The sequence below is a fragment of the Coregonus lavaretus genome (genome assembly GCF_964263955.1).
Source record: "Coregonus lavaretus genome assembly, chromosome: 1".
NCBI lineage: Eukaryota > Metazoa > Chordata > Actinopteri > Salmoniformes > Salmonidae > Coregonus > Coregonus lavaretus.
In genome coordinates, this window is record NC_139988.1 from 1,685,047 (window position 1) to 1,706,289 (window position 21,243).

The window sequence follows — 21,243 nt, forward strand, 5'->3', positions numbered from 1 at the left end:
GAACCAGGCTCTGAGGGGTGGCCAGTCCTCTCCAGGCTGTACTGGGTAGAGAGGAACCAGGCTCTGAGGGGTGGCCAGTCCTCTCCTGGCTGTACTGGGTAGAGAGGAACCAGGCTCTGAGGGGTGGCCAGTCCTCTCCTAACTGTACAGGGTAGAGAGGAACCAGGCTCTGAGGGGTGGCCAGTCCTCTCCTGGCTGTACTGGGTAGAGAGGAACCAGGCTCTGAGGGGTGGCCAGTCCTCTCCTGGCTGTACTGGGTAGAGAGGAACCAGGCTCTGAGGGGTGGCCAGTCCTCTCCTGGCTGTACTGGGTAGAGAGGAACCAGGCTCTGAGGGGTGGCCAGTCCTCTCCTGGCTGTACAGGGTAGAGAGGAACCAGGCTCTGAGGGGTGGCCAGTCCTCTCCTGGCTGTACTGGGTAGAGAGGAACCAGGCTCTGAGGGGTGGCCAGTCCTCTTCTGGCTGTGACAGGTGGAGATTATAACAGTACATGTCCATTAAGGCCAGATCGTTCTTCAAGATGTTCAAACGTTCATAGATGACCAGCAGGGTCAAATAATAATCACAGTGGTTGTGGAGGGTGCCACAGGTCAGCACCTCAGGAGTAAATGTCACTTGACTTTTCATAGCCAGGCATTTGAAGGTTGAAATAGCAGGTGCGATAGAGAGAGAGTGAGTTGAAAACAGCAGGTCTGTGACAAGGTAGCACGTCCGGTGAACAGGTCAGGGTTCCATAGCCGCAGGCAGAAGAGTGGAAACTGGAGCAGCAGCAGGACCAGGTGGACTGGGGATAGCAAGAAGTCATCAGGCCAGGTAGTCCTGAGGCATGGTGCTAGGGCTCAGGTCCTCCGGGAGGGGAGGGAGAGAGGGAGAATTATAGGGAGCATAATTAAATTCACACAGAACACCAGATAAGACAGGAGAATGACACCAGATATAACAGGCTGACCCTAGCCCCTGGCACATAGACTACTGCAGCATAGATACTGGAGGCTGAGACAGTGGGGGTCGGGAGACACTGTGGCCCCGTCCGACGATACCCCCAGACAGGGCCAACCAGGCAGGATATAACCCAACCCACTTTGCCAAACCACAGCCCCCACACCACCAGAGGGATATCAACAGACCACCAACCTACTACCCTGAGACAAGGCTGAGTATAGCGCACAAAGATCTCCTCCACTGCACGAGCAGTGCCATTTCCTTTCCAATTTTCTGGAGGCTTGCTTCAGGGCTCGGGTATTTTCTGTATACCAGGGAGCTAGTTTCTTGTGACAAATTGTTTTTGTTTTTAGGGGTGCGACTGCATCTAGGGTATTACGCAAGGTAAATATAGATCCTCAGTTAGGTTGTTAACTGATTTGTGTACTCCAACGTCCTTGAGTAGGTGGAGGGAGTCTGGAAGGGCCTCTAGGAATCTTTGGGTTGTCCGAGAATTTATAGCACAGCTTTTGATGGTCCTTGGTTGGGGTCTGAATAGATTATTTGTTGCGATTGCAAACGTAATAATAAGATGGTGGTCCGATAGTCCAGGGTTATGAGGAAAAACATTTAAATCCACAATATTTATTCCACGGGACAAAACTAGATCCAGGGTATGACTGTGGCAATGAGTAGGTCCGGAGACATGTTGGACAAAACCCACTGAGTCGATGATGGCTCCGAAAGCCTTTTGGAGTGGGTCTGTGGACTTTTCCATATGACTATTAAAGTCACCAAAAATTAGAATATCATCTGCCATGACTACAAGGTCCGATAGGAATTCAGGGAACTCAGTGAGGAACTCTGTATACGGCCCAGGAGGCCTGTAAACAGTAGCTATAATGAGTGATTGAGTAGGCTGCATAGATTTCATGACTAGAAGCTGCAGGTAGCTTAGTGGTTAAGAGCGTTGTACCAGTAACCGAAAGGTCGCTGGTTCTAATCCCCAAGCCGACTAGGTGAAAAATCTGTCGATGTGCCCTTGAGCAAGGCACTTAACCCTAATTGCTCCTGTAAGTCGCTCTGGATAAGAGCGTCTGCTAAATGACCAATTTATTTTATTTTTATTTTATTTTAAGATGAAAACGCAGTCATTTTGTTTTGGGTAAATTGACATTTGCTATTGTAAATGTTAGCAACACCTCTGCCTTTGCGGGATGCGCGGGGGATATGGTCACTAGTGTAACCAGGAGTAGAGGCCTCATTTAACACAGTAAATTCATCAGGCTTAAGCCATGTTTCAGTCAGGCCAATCACATGAAGATTATGATCTGTGATTAGTTCATTGACCATAACTGCCTTGGAAGTGAGGGATCTAACATTAAGTAGCCCTATTTTGAGATGTGATACAGTGGGGAAAAAAAGTATTTAGTCAGCCACCAATTGTGCAAGTTCTCCCACTTAAAAAGATGAGAGAGGCCTGTAATTTTCATCATAGGTACACGTCAACTATGACAGACAAAATGAGGAAAAAAAATCCAGAAAATCACATTGTAGGATTTTTAATGAATTTATTTGCAAATTATGGTGGAAAATAAGTATTTGGTCAATAACAAAAGTTTCTCAATACTTTGTTATATACATTTACATTTACATTTTAGTCATTTAGCAGACGCTCTTAACCAGAGCGACTTACAGGAGCAATTAGGGTTAAGTGCCTTGCTCAAGGGCACATTAACGTCATTTAGCAGACGCTCTTAGCCAGAGCGACTCACAAATTGGTGCGTTCACCCTATAGCCAGTGGGATAACCACTTTACAATTTGGGGGGGGGGGGGGGGGTTAGAAGGAATACTTTATCCTATCCCAGGTATTCCTTAAAGAGGTGGGGTTTCAAATGTCTCCGGAAGGTGGTGAGTGACTCCGCTGTCCTGGCGTCGTGAGGGAGCTTGTTCCACCATTGGGGTGCCAGAGCAGCGAACAGTTTTGACTGGGCTGAGCGGGAGCTATGCTTCCGCAGAGGAAGGGGAGCCAGCAGGCCAGAGGTGGATGAACGCAATGTCCTCGTTTGGGTGTAGGGACTGATCAGAGCCTGAAGGTACAGAGGTGCCGTTCCCCTCACTGCTCCATAGGCAAGCACCATGGTCTTGTAGCGGATGCGAGCTTCAACTGGAAGCCAGTGGAGTGTGCGGAGGAGGGGGGTGACGTGAGAGAACTTGGGAAGGTTGAACACCAGACGGGCTGCGGCATTCTGGATGAGTTGTAGGGGTTTAATGGCACAGGCAGGGAGCCCAGCCAACAGCGAGTTGCAGTAGTCCAGACGGGAGATGACAAGTGCCTGGACCAGGACCTGCGCCGCTTCCTGTGTAAGGCAGGGTCGCACTCTCCGAATGTTGTAGAGCATGAACCTGCAGGAGCGGGTCACCGCCTTGATGTTGGCGGAGAACGACAGGGTGTTGTCCAGGGTCACGCCTAGGCTCTTCGCACTCTGGGAGGAGGACACAGCGGAGTTGTCAACCGTGATGGCGAGATCATGGAACGGGCAGTCCTTCCCCGGGAGGAAGAGCAGCTCCGTCTTGCCAGGGTTCAGCTTGAGGTGGTGATCCGTCATCCATACTGATATGTCTGCCAGACATGCAGAGATGCGATTCGCCACCTGGTTATCAGAAGGGGGAAAGGAGAAGATTAGTTGTGTATCGTCAGCGTAGCAATGATAGGAGAGACCATGTGAGGATATGACAGAGCCAAGTGACTTGGTGTATAGGGAGAAAAGGAGAGGGCCCAGAACCGATCCCTGGGGGACACCAGTGGTGAGAGCACGTGGTGCGGAGACAGCTTCCCGCCACGCCACTTGGTAGGAGCGACCGGTCAGGTAGGACGCAATCCAGGAGTGAGCCGCGCCGGAGATGCCCATCTCGGAGAGGGTGGAGAGGAGGATCTGATGGTTCACAGTATCAAAGGCAGCAGACAGGTCTAGAAGGACAAGAGCAGAGGAGAGAGAGTTAGCTTTAGCAGTGCGGAGAGTCTCCGTGACACAGAGAAGAGCAGTCTCAGTTGAATGACCAGTCCTGAAACCTGATTGGTTTGGATCAAGAAGGTCATTCTGAGAGAGATAGCAAGAGAGTTGGCTAAAGACGGCACGCTCAATAGTTTTGGAAAGAAAAGAAAGAAGGGATACTGGTCTGTAGTTGTTGACATCAGTGGGGTCGAGTGTTGGTTTTTTGAGAAGGGGAGCAACTCTCGCTCTCTTGAAGACGGAAGGGACATGGCCAGCGGTCAAGGATGAGTTGATCAGCGAGGTGAGGTAGGGGAGAAGGTCACCGGAGATGGTCTGGAGAAGGGAGGAGGGGATGGGGTCAAGCGGGCAGGTTGTTGGGCGGCCTGCAGTCACAAGTCGCAGGATTTTATCTGGAGAGAGAGGGGAGAAAGAAGTCAAAGCATAGGGTAGGGCTTTGACTTCTTTCTCCCCTTTGTTGGCAATGACACAGGTCAAACGTTTTCTGTAAGTCTTCACAAGGTTTTCACACACTGTTGCTGGTATTTTGGCCCATTCCTCCATGCAGATCTCCTCTAGAGCAGTGATGTTTTGGGGCTGTCGCTGGGCAACACAGACTTTCAACTCCCTCCAAAGATGTTCTATGGGGTTGAGATCAGGAGACTGGCTAGGCCACTCCAGGACCTTGAAATGCTTCTTACGAAGCCACTCCTTCATTGCCCGGGCGGTGTGTTTGGGATCATTGTCATGCTGAAAGACCCAGCCACGTTTCATCTTCAATGCCCTTGCTGATGGAAGGAGGTTTTCACTCAAAATCTCACGATACATGGCCCCATTCATTCGTCCCTTTACACGGATCAGTCGTCCTGGTCCCTTTGCAGAAAAACAGCCCCAAAGCATGATGTTTCCACCCCCCTGCTTCACAGTAGGTATGGTGTTCTTTGGATGCAACTCAGCATTCTTTGTCCTCCAAACACGACGAGTTGAGTTTTTACCAAAAAGTTCTATTTTGGTTTCATCTGACCATATGACATTCTCCCAATCCTCTTCTGGATCATCCAAATGCACTCTAGCAAACTTCAGACAGGCCTGGACATTTACTGGCTTAAGCAGGCGGACACGTCTGGCACTGCAGGATTTGAGTCCCTGGCGGCGTAGTGTGTTACTGATGGTAGGCTTTGTTACTTTGGTCCCAGCTCTCTGCAGGTCATTCACTAGGTCCCCCCGTGTGGTTCTGGGATTTTTGCTCACCGTTCTTGTGATCATTTTGACCCTACGGGGTGAGATCTTGCGTGGAGCCCCAGATCGAGGGAGATTATCAGTGGTCTTGTATGTCTTCCATTTCCTAATAATTGCTCCCACAGTTGATTTCTTCAAACCAAGCTGCTTACCTATTGCAGATTCAGTCTTCCCAGCCTGGTGCAGGTCTACAATTTTGTTTCTGGTGTCCTTTGACAGCTCTTTGGTCTTGGCCATAGTGGAGTTTGGAGTGTGACTGTTTGAGGTTGTGGACAGGTGTCTTTTATACTGATAACAAGTTCAAACAGATGTCATTAATACAGGTAACGAGTGGAGGACAGAGGAGCCTCTTAAAGAAGAAGTTACAGGTCTGTGAGAGCCAGAAATCTTGCTTGTTTGTAGGTGACCAAATACTTATTTTCCACCATAATTTGCAAATAAATTCATAAAAAATCCTACAATGTGATTTTCTGGAATTTCTTTTCTCAATTTGTCTTTCATAGTTGATGTGTACCTATGATGAAAATTACAGGCCTCTCTCATCTTTTTAAGTGGGAGAACTTGCACAAATAGTGGCTGACTAAATACTTTTTTGCCCCACTGTATATCACAATCTCTTTCAATAATGACAGGAATGGAGGAGGTCTTTATTCCAGTGAGATTGCTAAGGCAAACACCGCCATGTTTAGTTTTGCTCAACCTAGATCGAGGCACAGACACGGTCTCAATGGGGATAGCTGAGCTGACTACACTGACTGTGCTAGTGGCAGACTCCACTAAGCTGGCAGGCTGGCAAATAGCCTGCTGCCTGGCCTGCACCCTATCTCATTGTGGAGCTAGAGGAGTTCGAGCCCTGTCTATGTTGATAGATAAGATGAGAGCACCCCTCCAGCTAGGATGGAGTCTGTCACTCCTCAGCAGGCCAGGCTTGGTCCTGTTTGTTGGTGAGTCCCAGAAAGAGGGCCAATTATCTACAAATCCTATCTTTTGGGAGGGGCAGAAAACAGTTTTCAACCAGCGATTGAGTTGTGAGACTCTGCTGTAGAGCTCATCACTCGCCCTAACTGGGAGGGGACCAGAGACAATTACTCGATGCCGACACATCTTTCTATCTAATTTACACACTGCAGCTGTGTTGCTCTTGGTGACCTCTGACTGTTTCATCCTAACATCGTTGGTGCCGACGTGGATAACAATATCCCTATAGTCTCTACACTCACCAGTTTGAGCCTTAGCCAGCACCATCTTCAGATTAGCCTCTACGTCGGTAGCCCTGCCCCCTGGTAAACAGTGTATGATCGCTGGATGATTCTTTTTAAGTCTAATATTGCGGGTAATGGAGTCGCCAATAACTAGGGTTTTCAATTTGTCAGAGCTAACGGTGGTAGGCTTCAGTGGCTCAGACCTGTAACGGGTGGAGGAGAGACCCGAGAAGGCTCGGCCTCTGACTCCGACTCGTTGCTTAATGGGGAGAACCGGTTGAAAGTTTCTGTCGGCTGAATGAGCGACACCAGTTGAGCATGCCGACAGCATTTCTTTCCAGAAGCCTTGAGAAAATTGTCCGGCTGCGGGGACTGTGCGAGGAGATTTATACTACTATCTGTACTTACTGGTGGCGCAGACGCTGTTTCATCCTTTCCTACACTTACATTGCCCTTGCCTAACGATTGCATCTGAAGCTGGGCTTGCAGCACGGCTATCCTCACCATAAGGCGATAGTTCTCCTGTATATTATGAGTCCATGACTGCAATTAGATGGCATTGTGTTAATGTTACTACTTAGCTTCGGCTGGTGGAGGTCCTGTAGAACCATGTCCAGATAAAGCGTCCGGGGACAAAAACTTGAATGAAAAAAGTAGAGCGAGTGAAACATATAAAAAAGAACTACGATGTTGGTAAAATGTGTTAAATGAAGACAGATTAAACGGGTTTAAAAAAAGTAAAAACCGTCAAGTTTGGCAGGTAGCCAAGCGGCAATAAACAGTGCAGCACGGAGACAAGTGACACGCTCAAAACACACACGAACACACACACACACACACACACACACACACAAACACACACACACACACACACACACAAACACACACACACACACACACACACACACACACACACACACACACACACACACACACACACACACACACACACACACACACACACACACACACACACACACACACACACACAACACACACACACACACACACACACACACACACACACACACACACACACACACACACACACACACACACACACACACACAGTAGATTAGTATATCACTTTGGAATTAAGTGCATGGTATTCAGTCATCACTGGACATGCACTTACGCACACACACACACACACGAACAGACACACACACACACACACACACACACACACACACACACACAGTAGATTAGTATATCACTGTGGAATTCAGTGCATGGTATTCAGTCATCACTGGACATGCACTTACGCACACACACACACACACGAACAGACACATACAAACACACACATACAAACACACACACACACACACGCACACACAGAGTAGTAGATCAGCTAGGAACAGCTGCGACGACAGCAGCAAACATGTTGACTGAGAGAAAGAGTGCCTCTCGTAGCACAGCCTTGACATCATGCAGATGCAATGCTATTAAGTAATCCACCATTCATTAACACCAGCCACGGTAATGTCCTATCCACCCCCATTCTGAGGCTTAAAGCTGTCAGCACACTATTTTGCGGACCCGGCTTTGCATTCAGAAGTGTTCATTACATACAGGTAACTGCCAAAATAAAGGAAACCCCAACATAAAGTGTCTTAATAGGGTGTTGGGTCACCACGAGCCAGAACAGCTTCAATGTGCCTTGGCATAGATTCTACAAGTGTCTGAAACTCTTTTGGAGGGATCCGACACCATTCTTCCACGAGAAATTCCATAATTTGGTCTTTTGTTGATGGTGGTGTAAAACGCCGCTCCAGAATCTCCCATAAGTGTTCAACTGGGTTGAGAACTGGTGACTGACACACACACACACACACACACACGCTTTTTAAAAAAATCCTTTGAGACCCCACTTTCAAGGTCACTGAGATCTCTTCTAGCCATGGTAGCCAAAATAATGGGCAACTGGGCATTTCTATACATGACCCTAAGCATGATGGGATGTTAATTGCCTAATTAACTCAGGAACCACACCTTTATGGAAGCACCCACTCATTTACTCAAGTGTTTCCTGCATTTTGGCAGTTACCTGTACATACACAGCACCTGCAGTACCAGCTAGTTACCTGTACATACACAGCACCTGCAGTACCAGTTAGTTACCTGTACATACACAGCACCTGCAGTACCAGTTAGTTACCTGTACATACACAGCACCTGCAGTACCAGCTAGTTACCTGTACATACACAGCACCTGCAGTACCAGTTAGTTACCTGTACATACACAGCACCTGCAGTACCAGTTAGTTACCTGTACATACACAGCACCTGCAGTACCAGTTAGTTACCTGTACATACACAGCACCTGCAGTACCAGTTAGTTACCTGTACATACACAGCACCTGCAGTACCAGCTAGTTACCTGTACATACACAGCACCTGCAGTACCAGTTAGTTACCTGTACATACACAGCACCTGCAGTACCAGCTAGTTACCTGTACATACACAGCACCTGCAGTACCAGTTAGTAGCAGAGCTTCACAGCCAAGACGTCTTGGTTGACTTGACTGTGTTTCAGACCTGGGTTCAAATACTATTTGAAATCATTCATATTTTTGGAGAGTTTGCTCCAGCCTGCCTGGAGTGCCATATGGGCAGGGTTTACAGTCTTGGAACTAGCAGTATAGGTATGAGTGCCAAATGCCACCCGGTTCCCTAAGGTGTTCCAAAGCCCTGGTCTAAAGTAGTGCACTATGTAGGGAATAGGGTGCCAGCTCTCAGGTTGGGCTAGGGCAATCATGTTTGTCTCAGGTTGGGCTAGGGCAATCATGTTTGTTTGTACATGGAAGGAGCTAAACTGAACATTAAGCATGACAGCGGAACTACTCATTAGGTCGAAGCGCACACAAACACACACACACACACACACACACACACACACACACATTAAGAGCTAATGTGTTTGGTAGAGCAGAGTAATAAGAGAGATGTTGAGATGCTAATAGTGTCAGGGAGAGGTATGGCTCTGAGATAGTGAGTAGGTAAACAAGTATGGAGGAGGGCAGGGATGGAGGGATGGAGAGAGGGAAAGATGGAAGGATGTAGAGAGGGAAGGATAGAGGGATGGGTGTTGTACTGACGACCAGCCTTCACTGTGTTTTACTGACGACCAGCCTTCACTGTGTTTTTCTGATGACCAGCCTTCACTCTGTTTTTCTGATGACCAGCCTTCACTGCATTTTGCTGGTGACCAGCCTTCACTGTGTTTTGCTGGTGACCAGCCTTCACTGCGTTTTGCTGGTGACCAGCCTTCACTGTGTTTTGCTGATGACTGTGTTTTGCTGACGACCAGCCTTCACTGTGTTTTGCTGGTGACCAGCCTTCACTGTGTTTTGCTGGTGACCAGCCTTCACTGCGTTTTGCTGGTGACCAGCCTTCACTGTGTTTTGCTGGTGTCCAGCCTTCACTGCGTTTTGCTGGTGACCAGCCTTTACTGCATTTTGCTGATGACCAGCCTTCACTGCGTTTTGCTGGTGACCAGCCTTCGCTGCCTTTTGCTGGTGACCAGCCTTCACTGTGTTTTGCTGATGACTGTGTTTTGCTGATGACCAGCCTTCACTGTGTTTTGCTGATGACCAGCCTTCACTGTGTTTTGCTGATGACTATGTTTTGCTGATGACCAGCCTTCACTGTGTTTTGCTGGTGACCAGCCTTCACTGTGTTTTGCTGATGACCAGCCTTCACTGTGTTTTGCTGATGACCAGCCTTTGCTGTGTTTTGGACACATGCTGGCTTGCAAAGGGATGTTTAATTCCTTTTGGAATCCAGCCAGAGTGGGGTTATCCAGCAATTTGAACTTTTCTTCACTCACAACAACATGGATTCAGAATGACTGGCAGGGTTAAACAGAATCATAAATAAGACTACCGAAACCATCTAAACAGTAACAGGTGCAATAAGTCCAACTAACAGATTGGATTAGTTTAGAAACATTTATGTTATTCATCTTTGTGTAGTATAAGATTAATTAATCAATCAATGTACATGCAAAAACACAGCAAACATATTTCTATTTTTTTTAAATTGCTGCAATAAACCATGCTGAGAAATATGATAATGGTGGTCAGACCAGCTGGACGCCCATGGTTCACGCCTCCGAGATATCCCAGAGATCTTTACTGTATGGTCTGGGTGCCACAGCAGAGCATGAAGTGGTCATAGCATACACCATCCCCTAAGGAGAGGAGAGAGAGGTTAAGAGAACGAGAGAGAGAGAGAGAGAGAGAGAGAGAGAGAGAGAGAGAGAGAGAGAGAGAGACAGAGAGAGAGAGAGAGAGAGAGAGGGGGGGGGGGGGGTTCGATTTTTAAACCATTCTTTATTGGCGCATTTCAACTTATTTACATATTGAATTCAATGCCAATTCAAATGAAACACCACTGCACCCTCGGGGAAGTAAAACCAGAAAAACACAGGTTATGTCACGGTTCAGACAGACGACCAGAGGACCACAATTGCGTCACACCAGAAAGTTTATTAAACTTAAGGGAAAAGGGAAGTAGGGAGTGAATGAAGGCTCCAGGGGTAACAGGGATCCCGTCCAATGCGCTGGGTCTGTGCCCCCCCCAGTGGCAGCGATGCGTCCTATGAAGCCGGTGGTGGGTGGTCCAGAAGTCCTGGGGGGGGGAGACACAGACACAACAGGGCGGAATGAAACCAGGCAGCAGTACAGTTCAAGGGAAATCCAAAATACGTAGTAGCAAGGCAGAAGGCTGGTCAGAGTTACCGGGATTGAAGAGTAGTCAGGAGTCGTAATGGCAGAAGCAGGTCTGGATCTCCTGAGGCAGAAGAGTATCCAAAAAACAGGCAGGTCCGGGGTCACAAAACCAGGGTGAGCCAGAAGCGCGAGCAAACAGGTTCCGGGTGTGAGCTTTGCAGACGATCTGACACCGGAGAGCTGAAAGACAGGGCCTTAAATACTGGGAGAGGTAGTGGGTAATGCAGCGCAGCTGGCAGAGTAATTAGAGCAGAGCAGAGCAGGGACAGGTGGAGCTAGTTAGGCTGAGTAGAGAGAGTGGTGAGCAGAGTGGAAGAAAATAAAGGTGGTAACCCGGTGGAGTGAGAGGCCCATGACAGAACCCCCCCCCCAAGGGACGGCCCCAGAAGTCCCAAGAGCAACACCACGCCGGGCGGGAGGAGGGGAGCCGGAGGAGGGCTAGAACTCCTCCGAACGGTCCGAGTGAACGTCCTCATCCTCGGAGGAAGCCGGAGGGCCGTGGTCGGGAGATGGGACAGGTCCCGAGACAGGATCAGGCACAGGACAGGAAGCCGAGCGGGCCGGACGGTTAGGGACCCCTCTGGGGCGGCCCCTACGGATTGCAGGTTGATCAGGATGCCGTTGGTGGAAAGCGGTGATGAGAGTCCTATCCACAATCCGACTAGCTGGCACCCAGGTCCTTTCCTCAGGTCCATAGCCCTCCCAGTCAATGAGGTACTGGAGACCCCTACCCCTCCGTCTGGACCGAAGCAGGCGGCGGACGGTGTAAACCAGACCACCATCGACGAGCCGTGGAGGAGGAGGACCAGGCGCAGCAGGGACCAGCGGACTCTCATGGATGGGCTTAATCTTAGACACATGGAAAGTGGGGTGCACCCTCAGGGAATTAGGCAGTTGGAGCCGGACAGCAGTTGGGCTAATCACTCTTATGATAGGGAATGGGCCAATGAACCGAGGTGCCAGCTTCTGCGACTCCACCCTGAGTGGCAGGTTCTTCGATGACAACCACACCCTTTGACCAACATGGTAGGTGGGAGCAGGAATTCTCCGACGGTTGGCCCCGGTAGTGTAGCTGGCAACGGATCTGAGGAGTGTGGCTCGGGCTTGTGACCAGGTGCGGCGACATCGACGGGCAAAAGCAAGTGCAGATGGGCAAGTAACCTCCTCCTCCTGGCTGGCAAATAGAGGAGGCTGGTATCCATAAACACATTGGAAAGGGGACATACCGATGGCAGAGCAGGTCAGAGAATTGTGTGCGTACTCCACCCATGTCAATTGCTGCGACCAGGAGTGGGGGTTGCGTGAAGTCATGCATCGCAGTGCCTTCTCGAGCTCCTGATTAGCCCGCTCTGACTGCCCATTGGATTGGGGATGGAATCCGGAAGTCAGACTGACTGTGGCTCCCAGCAGGTGACAGAACTCCTTCCAAAAAGCGGAGGAGAATTGTGGACCACGGTCAGAAACTACATCCTTTGGCAGTCCGTGGATCCGGAAGACGTGTTCCAGGACCACCTGGGCGGTCTCCTTGGCGGTTGGGAGCTTGGGGAGGGGAATGAAGTGTGCCATCTTGCTGAAACGGTCAACGATGGTGAGAATGACGGTCATGCCACTTGAAGGGGGCAGCCCCGTGACAAAGTCAAGGGCGATGTGAGACCAGGGACGTCTGGGCACAGGCAGGGGCTGCAGCAATCCGGCTGGGGGCTGGCAGGACGACTTGTGTTGGTTGCAGATGGGGCAGGCTTGGACGAATTCCCGTACATCCTTCCTCAGAGAGGGCCACCAGAACCTCTGGGCGAGCAGGTTGTAAGTGCGGGTGGAGCCAGGGTGACAAGCTAGGCGGGAGTCATGTCCCCACTGAACGACCTGGGACCTCAGGTCTTCGGGGACAAAAAGGCGGTCAGCTGGGCAAGTGCTGGGACCTGGCTGGTTACGGAGAGCCTCCAGCACCTGTTCCTCAACAGCCCAGGTCAGAGCTGCAACGATGCAGGGACTTGGCAGAATCGACACAGGGTCCTTGGAGGGGGTGTCATCCTTCTGGAATTGACGGGAGAGGGCGTCTGGCTTGGTGTTGCGTGATCCAGGCCGGTATGACAGAGTGAAATTAAACCTGGTGAAGAACAGGGCCCAGCGGGACTGCCTGGAGTTCAACCGTTTGGCCGTGCGGATGTACTCCAAGTTCTTATGATCGGTCCAAACGAGAAATGGAATGGTGGACCCCTCCAGCCAGTGACGCCACTCCTCCAAGGCAAGCTTCACAGCCAGCAGCTCACGGTTCCCTATGTCGTAATTGCACTCAGAGGGGGACAACCGACGTGAGAAAAAGGCACAGGGATGGAGCTTCCTATCCTCCGCAGCCCACTGAGAAATCACAGCACCAACTCCCACATCCGAGGCGTCCACCTCCACAATGAATTGCCGGTCCACATCAGGCATCTGGAGGATGGGAGCGGAGGTGAACCTCACCTTGAGGGTACTGAAGGCTTTGTCGGCTGCTGGGGTCCAGGTGAAGGGTTGCTTGGTGCTGGTTAGAGCAGTGAGAGGGGCAGCAACGGTACTGTAGTTCCGGATAAACTTCCTATAGAAGTTAGCAAACCCCAGAAACTGTTGCAGCTTCTTTCTGTTCTCCGGAACTGGCCATGAAGTGACTGCTGATACTTTGGCAGGATCCATTTGGATACTTCCCTCTGCCACTATGTACCCCAGGAAGGCCACTGTCTTGACGTGAAACTCACATTTCTCTGCCTTGGCGTAGAGGGAATTCTCCAGAAGACGATGAAGGACTTGCTGGACATGGCGGGTGTGTTCAGACAGGTTTCTGGAGTAGATTAAGATGTCATCCAGGTAAACGAAGACAAACTTGTTTAACATGTCCCGCAGTACATCATTCACTAGAGCCTGGAACACAGCAGGAGCATTGGTGAGGCCAAAAGGCATAACCAGATACTCGTAGTGGCCTGTTGGTGTATTGAATGCGGTTTTCCATTCATCTCCCTCCCGGATCCGCACTAGGTGGTAAGCGTTTCTGAGATCCAACTTGGTAAAAACAGTGGCTCCCTGGAGCAACTCAAAAGCAGAGGTGAGCAGAGGCAGAGGGTAACGGTTTTTCACTGTGATGTCGTTGAGTCCCCTGTAGTCGATGCAGGGGCGAAGAGATCCGTCCTTCTTCCCCACAAAGAAGAAGCCAGCACCAGCAGGAGATGAAGATGAACGGATTAATCCTGCGGACAGAGAGCCATTGATGTAGTCCTCCATGGACTTTCTTTCAGGAGCAGACAACGAATAAAGACGACCCCTTGGAGGAGCTGTTCCAGGGAGGAGGTCGATGGCACAGTCGTACGGTCGGTGAGGGGGCAGAGATGTGGCTCTTGCTTTGTTAAACACCTCTCTGAGACCATGGTAGCATTCTGGGACATTGGAGAGGTCAGGAGCGGAGTTAGTAGGTACTGGCCGAGGGGGTAGTGCGGCAGCAAGCAGGCAGGTTCGGTGGCAGTCCTCTCCCCACTCCCTGATCACCCCGGTCACCCAGTCGAGCTGAGGGTTGTGCCGGCGGAGCCATGGGTAACCCAGGATGAGGGGTTGGCCTGGAGAGGGGAGCAGGTGAAACTGGATAGTTTCTTGATGGTTTCCGGACAGACCCATCGAGACCGGGGCCGTGACATGAGTGACCGATCCGAGTAAGTGTCCGTCCAGTGCCCGGGCAGGAATAGGAGGTGTCAAACGGAGGTTCTCCAGTCCCAGTTGGCGTGCCAGCTTGATGTCCATTATGTTGGCTTCGGCGCCAGAATCCACCAGAGCAGCCAGGGTGTGAGTTGAGTCAGAGAGGCGGAGGTGAACTTGCAGCAGGGGTTTGCGGTCGGAGGACTGGATGGTCATTGAACTCAACCGGACTCCCCCTATGCCCGGTGAGCTTCGGCCCTTTAAAGGGCAGGTTACCACACGATGTCCATCACCTCCACAATAGAGGCAGAGGTTTGAGGTGAAGCGGCGCTGGCGCTCTGCAGGAGTGAGGGAGGCTCGCCCAATCTCCATAGGCTCAGACTGATCAAGCTGACCTGGGTGAGTGGCAGTAGATGACAGGAGCCCAGTCGGATCTCTCCGAATGCCGGTAGTAGGTGGACCTTGGCGCCCCCTCTCACGACGACGGGTCTGTATCCTTCTGTCGATCCTGACAGTCAGTGCGATGGCTTCATCAAGAGTGGAAGGCAGTTCATGGGAGACCAACTCGTCCTTGATATAGTCAGCCAAACTATGGAAGAACGCGTCCACCAACGATGGTGTGTTCCAAGAACTTCGTCTAGCCAGGGTTCGGAAGTCGATGGAATGGTCTGCGACTGTACGTCTGCCTTGTCGAATACTGAACAGTTCACGAGACGCCTCTGCGGTGGGTGAATCCAGGTCAAACACCTTCAGCATCTCCTCAGCAAACAGGTCGAAGGTTGCACATGCGGGGGTTTGACGTTCGAACTCTGCTGTTCCCCAGAGTCGAGCTCGGCCCGTCAGGTGAGTGATGGCATACCCAACTTTAGCCCCCTCCGTGGCGAAGGTCCTTGGCTGCAAGGAGAACTGAAGTCGGCAGCTAGTCAGGAATGGCCGGACCTGGGTTGAATCGCCGTTGAACCGCTCGGGGTTTCCAATCTTGGGTTCCGGAGCAGCGGCTGCAATGACCGGGGCAGGTAACTCGGGGGCTGGGCTGGTGGGCAGACTGGCTGGGGTAAGGTTGGTGAGGAGTTGAATGATCATGGCGAGTTGTTGTTGCTGCTGCTGGAACTGCTGCTCATGCTCATCGGTTTCCATGTCGGGGAAAGTGTGCGCTGAGTCCATAATGGTCAGATCGTACTGTCACGGTTCAGACAGACGACCAGAGGACCACAATTGCGTCACACCAGAAAGTTTATTAAACTTAAGGGAAAAGGGAAGTAGGGAGTGAATGAAGGCTCCAGGGGTAACAGGGATCCCGTCCAATGCGCTGGGTCTGTGCCCCCCCCAGTGGCAGCGATGCGTCCTATGAAGCCGGTGGTGGGTGGTCCAGAAGTCCTGGGGGGGGGAGACACAGACACAACAGGGCGGAATGAAACCAGGCAGCAGTACAGTTCAAGGGAAATCCAAAATACGTAGTAGCAAGGCAGAAGGCTGGTCAGAGTTACCGGGATTGAAGAGTAGTCAGGAGTCGTAATGGCAGAAGCAGGTCTGGATCTCCTGAGGCAGAAGAGTATCCAAAAAACAGGCAGGTCCGGGGTCACAAAACCAGGGTGAGCCAGAAGCGCGAGCAAACAGGTTCCGGGTGTGAGCTTTGCAGACGATCTGACACCGGAGAGCTGAAAGACAGGGCCTTAAATACTGGGAGAGGTAGTGGGTAATGCAGCGCAGCTGGCAGAGTAATTAGAGCAGAGCAGAGCAGGGACAGGTGGAGCTAGTTAGGCTGAGTAGAGAGAGTGGTGAGCAGAGTGGAAGAAAATAAAGGTGGTAACCCGGTGGAGTGAGAGGCCCATGACAGGTTATTTGAGTTCATCCAACTTTATTTTCTATTTCCAAGCTCATGTGCTCTGAACACTTCTTAATGTGGGGGAGCTTTATTTCTAAACTGCTGCATTAGCATGAAGCAGAGTTTCAGATGGCTGATTTACATTGTGCAACGCAGGACTTAGTCGTAGCACTAATGCTTGCTGAACACAGAAATCAATTTTCCATCAAGGGGGTGTTCTGTAAATAATGCTTACAGTATCCCTGATCCCAACCAAGACCGCGTCCTGAATGGCACCCTATTCCGTTTATAGTGCACTACTTTTGACCAGGACCCGTAGGGCTCTATATAGGGAGAGACCCCTGGACTTCTCTGTGTGTAAAGTAAGAGAGCATTGAACACAAGGCTCGTGGTGAAATGCAGTGTTCACACTGTTTGCCCTGTGTAGTTGGAAGTGTATTCCATATTCCCATTGAAGTCTCACACAGGCAGCAGCTGTACTTCCGGGAGAACCACCACCTTGTTCTCAAAGTGAATTGCTGATGTGTGATTTAGAGTAGATTAATTGTTTGGCTTGTTTGAACTTTCCTACATGGATATGACTACTTTATTATTTAGTCCTACATATATGTACATATCTACCGCAATGACCTCGTACCCCTCCACATCCGCTCAGTACTGGTACCCCGTGTATATAGACAAGTTATCATTACTCAGTACTGGTACCCCGTGTATATAGACAAGTTATCATTACTCAGTACTGGTACCCTGTGTACAGTGAGGGAAAAAAGTATTTGATCCCCTGCTGATTTTGTTCGTTTGCCCACTGACAAAGAAATTATCAGTCTATAATTTTAATGGTAGGTTTATTTGAACAGTGAGAGACAGAATAACAACAAAAAAATCCAGAAAAACGCATGTCAAAAATTTTATGAATTGATTTGCATTTTAATGAGGGAAATAAGTATTTGAACTTAGTACTTGGTGGCAAAACCCTTGTTGGCAATCACAGAGGTCAGACGTTTCTTGTAGTTGGCCACCAGGTTTGCACATATCTCAGGAGGGATTTTGTCCCACTCCTCTTTGCAGATCTTCTCCAAGTCATTAAGGTTTCGAGGCTGATGTTTGGCAACTCGAACCTTCAGCTCCCTCCACAGATTTTCTATGGGATTAAGGTCTGGAGACTGGCTAGGCCACTCCAGGACCTTAATGTGCTTCTTCTTGAGCCACTCCTTTGTTGCCTTGGCCGTGTGTTTTGGGTCATTGTCATGCTGGAATACCCATCCACGACCCATTTTCAATGCCCTGGCTGAGGGAAGGAGGTTCTCACCCAAGATTTGACGGTACATAGCCCGGTCCATCGTCCCTTTGATGCGGTGAAGTTGTCCTGTCCCCTTAGCAGAAAAACACCTCCAAAGCATAATGTTTCCAGCTCCATGTTTGACGGTGGGGATGGTGTTCTTGGGGTCATAGGCAGCAATTCCTCCTCCTCCAAACACGGCGAGTTGAGTTGATGCCAAAGAGCTCGATTTTGGTCTCATCTGACCACAACACTTTCACCCAGTTCTCCTCTGAATCATTCAGATGTTCATTGGCAAACTTCAGAGGGGCATGTATATGTGCTTTCTTGAGCAAGGGGACCTTGCGGGCGCTGCAGGATTTCAGTCCTTTACGGCGTAGTGTGTTACCAATTGTTTTCTTGGTGACTATGGTCCCAGCTGCCTTGAGATCATTGACAAGATCCTCCCGTGTAGTTCTGGGCTGATTCCTCACCGTTCTCATGATCATTGCAACTCCACGAGGTGAGATCTTGCATGGAGCCCCAGGCCGAGGGAGATTGACAGTTCTTTTGTGTTTCTTCCATTAGCGAATTTGCACCAACTCTGGTCATCTTCTCACCAAACTGCTTGGCGATGGTCTTGTAGCCCATTCCAGCCTTGTGTAAGTCTACAATCTTGTCCCTGACATCCTTGGAGAGCTCTTTGGTCTTGGCCATGGTGGAGAGTTTGTAATCTGATTGATTGCTTCTGTGGACAGGTGTCTTTTGTACAGGTAACAAACTGAGATTAGGACCACTCCCTTTAAGAGTGTGCTCCTAATCTCAGCTCGTTACCTGTATAAAAGACACCTGGGAGCCAGAAATCGTTCTGATTGAGAGGGGGTCAAATACTTATTTCCCTCATTAAAATGCAAATTGATTTATAACATTTTTGACATGCGTTTTTCTGGATTTTTTTGTTATTATTCTGTCTCTCACTGTTCAAATAAACCTACCATTAAAATTATAGACTGATCATTTCTTTGTCAGTGGGCAAACGTACAAAATCAGCAGGGGATCAAATACTTTTTTCCCTCACTGTATATAGACAAGTTATCATTACTCAGTACTGGTACCCAGTGTATATAGACAAGTTATCATTACTCAGTACTGGTACCCTGTGTATATAGACAAGTTATCATTACTCAGTACTGGTACCCTGTGTATATAGACAAGTTATCATTACTCAGTACTGATACCCCGTGTATATAGACAAGTTATCATTACTCAGTACTGGTACCCCGTGTATATAGACAAGTTATCATTACTCAGTACTGGTACCCCGTGTATATAGACACGTTATCATTACTCAGTACTGGCACCCTGTGTATATAGACAAGTTATAGTTACTCAGTACTGGTACCCCGTGTATATAGACAAGTTATCATTACTCAGTACTGGTACCCCGTGTATATAGACAAGTTATCATTACTCAGTACTGGTACCCAGTGTATATAGACAAGTTATCATTACTCAGTACTGGTACCCCGTGTATATAGACAAGTTATAGTTACTCAGTACTGGTACCCCGTGTATATAGACAAGTTATCATTAGTACTGGTACCCCGTGTATATAGACAAGTTATCATTACTCAGTACTGGTACCCTGTGTATATATACAAGTTATCATTACTCAGTACTGGTACCCTGTGTATATAGACAAGTTATCATTACTCAGTACTGGTACCCCGTGTATATAGACAAGTTATCATTACTCAGTACTGGTACCCCGTGTATATATACACGTTATCATTACTCAGTACTGGTACCCCGTGTATATAGACAAGTTATCATTACTCAGTACTGGTACCCCGTGTATATATACAAGTTATCATTACTCAGTACTGGTACCCTGTGTATATAGACATGTTATCATTAGTACTGGTACCCCGTGTATATATATATATATTAACTGCTACTACTTGGTAAGAGTGTCTTGGTATATTTCAGATGGTCTATCTACAGTTGAAGTTGGAAGTTTACATACACTCAATTAGTATTTGGTAGCATTGCCTTTAAATTGTTTAACTTGGGTCAAACGCTTCGGGTAGCCTTCCACAAGCTTCCCACAATAAGTTGGGGGAATTTTGGCCCATTCCTCCTGACAGAGCTGGTGTAACTGAGACAGGTTTGTAGGCCTCCTTGGTCGCACACGCTTTTTCAGTTCTGCCCACAAATGTTCTATAGGATTGAGGTCAGGGCTTTGTGATGGCCACTCCAATACCTTGACTTTGTTGTCCTTAAGCCATTTTGCCACAACTTTGGAAGTATGCTTGGGGTCATTGTCCATTTGGAAGACCCATTTGCGACCAAGCTTTAACTTCCTGACTGATGTCTTGAGATGTTGCTTCAATATATCCACATAATTTTCCTTCCTCATGATGCCATCTATTTTATGAAGTGCACCAGTCCCTCCTGCAGCAAAGGACCCCCACAGCATGATGCTGCCACCACCGTGCTTCACGGTTGGGATGGTGTTCTTCGGCTTGCAATAACCCCCTTTTTCCTCCAAACATAATGATGGTCATTCTGGCCAAACAGTTCTATTTTTGTTTCATCAGACCAGAGGATATTTCTCAAAAAAGTAAGATCTTTGTCCCCATGTGCAGTTGCAAACCGTAGTCTGGCTTTTTTATGGCGGTTTTGGAGAAGTGTCTTCTTCCTTGTTGAGCGGCCTTTCAGGTTATGTCGATATATGACTCTTTTTACTGTGGATATAGATACGTTTGTACCTGTTTTCCTCCGGCATCTTCACAAGGTCCTTTGCTGTTGTTCTGGGATTGATTTGCACTTTTCACACCAAAGTACGTTCATCTCTAGGAGACAGAACGCGTCTCCTTCCTGAGCGGTATGACGGCTGTGTGGTCCCATGGTGTTTATACTTGCGTACTATTGTTTGTACAGATGAATGTGGTACCTTCAGGCGTTTGAAAATTGCTCCCAAGGATGAACCAGACTTGCGGAGGTCTACAATTTTTTTTCTGAAGTATTGGCTGATTTCTTTTGATTTTCTCATGATATCAAGCAAAGAGGCACCGAGTTTGAAAGTAGGCCTTGAAATACATCCACAGGTACACCTCCAATTGACTCAAATGATGTCAATTAGCCTATCAGAAGCTTATAATGCCATGACATCATTTTCTGGAATTTTCCAAGCTGTTTAAAGGCACAGTCAACTTAGTGTATGTAAACTTCTGACCCACTGGAATTGTGATACAGTGAATTATAAGTCTGTAAACAATAATTGGAAAAATTAATTATGTCATGCACAAAGTAGATGTCCTAACCGACTTGCCAAAACTATAGTTTGTTAACAAGATATTTTGTGGAGTGGTTGAAAAATGAGTTTCAATGATTCCAACCTAAGTGTATG

General features: G+C 48.8%; 1 pseudogene across 1 annotated transcript in view; it reads left to right on the forward strand.

The window, feature by feature from the left end:
* Nucleotides 1-21,243, forward strand: part of LOC311127370 — a 367,179-nt pseudogene that overhangs the window by 279,648 nt on the left and 66,288 nt on the right. The window lies entirely within an intron of this gene.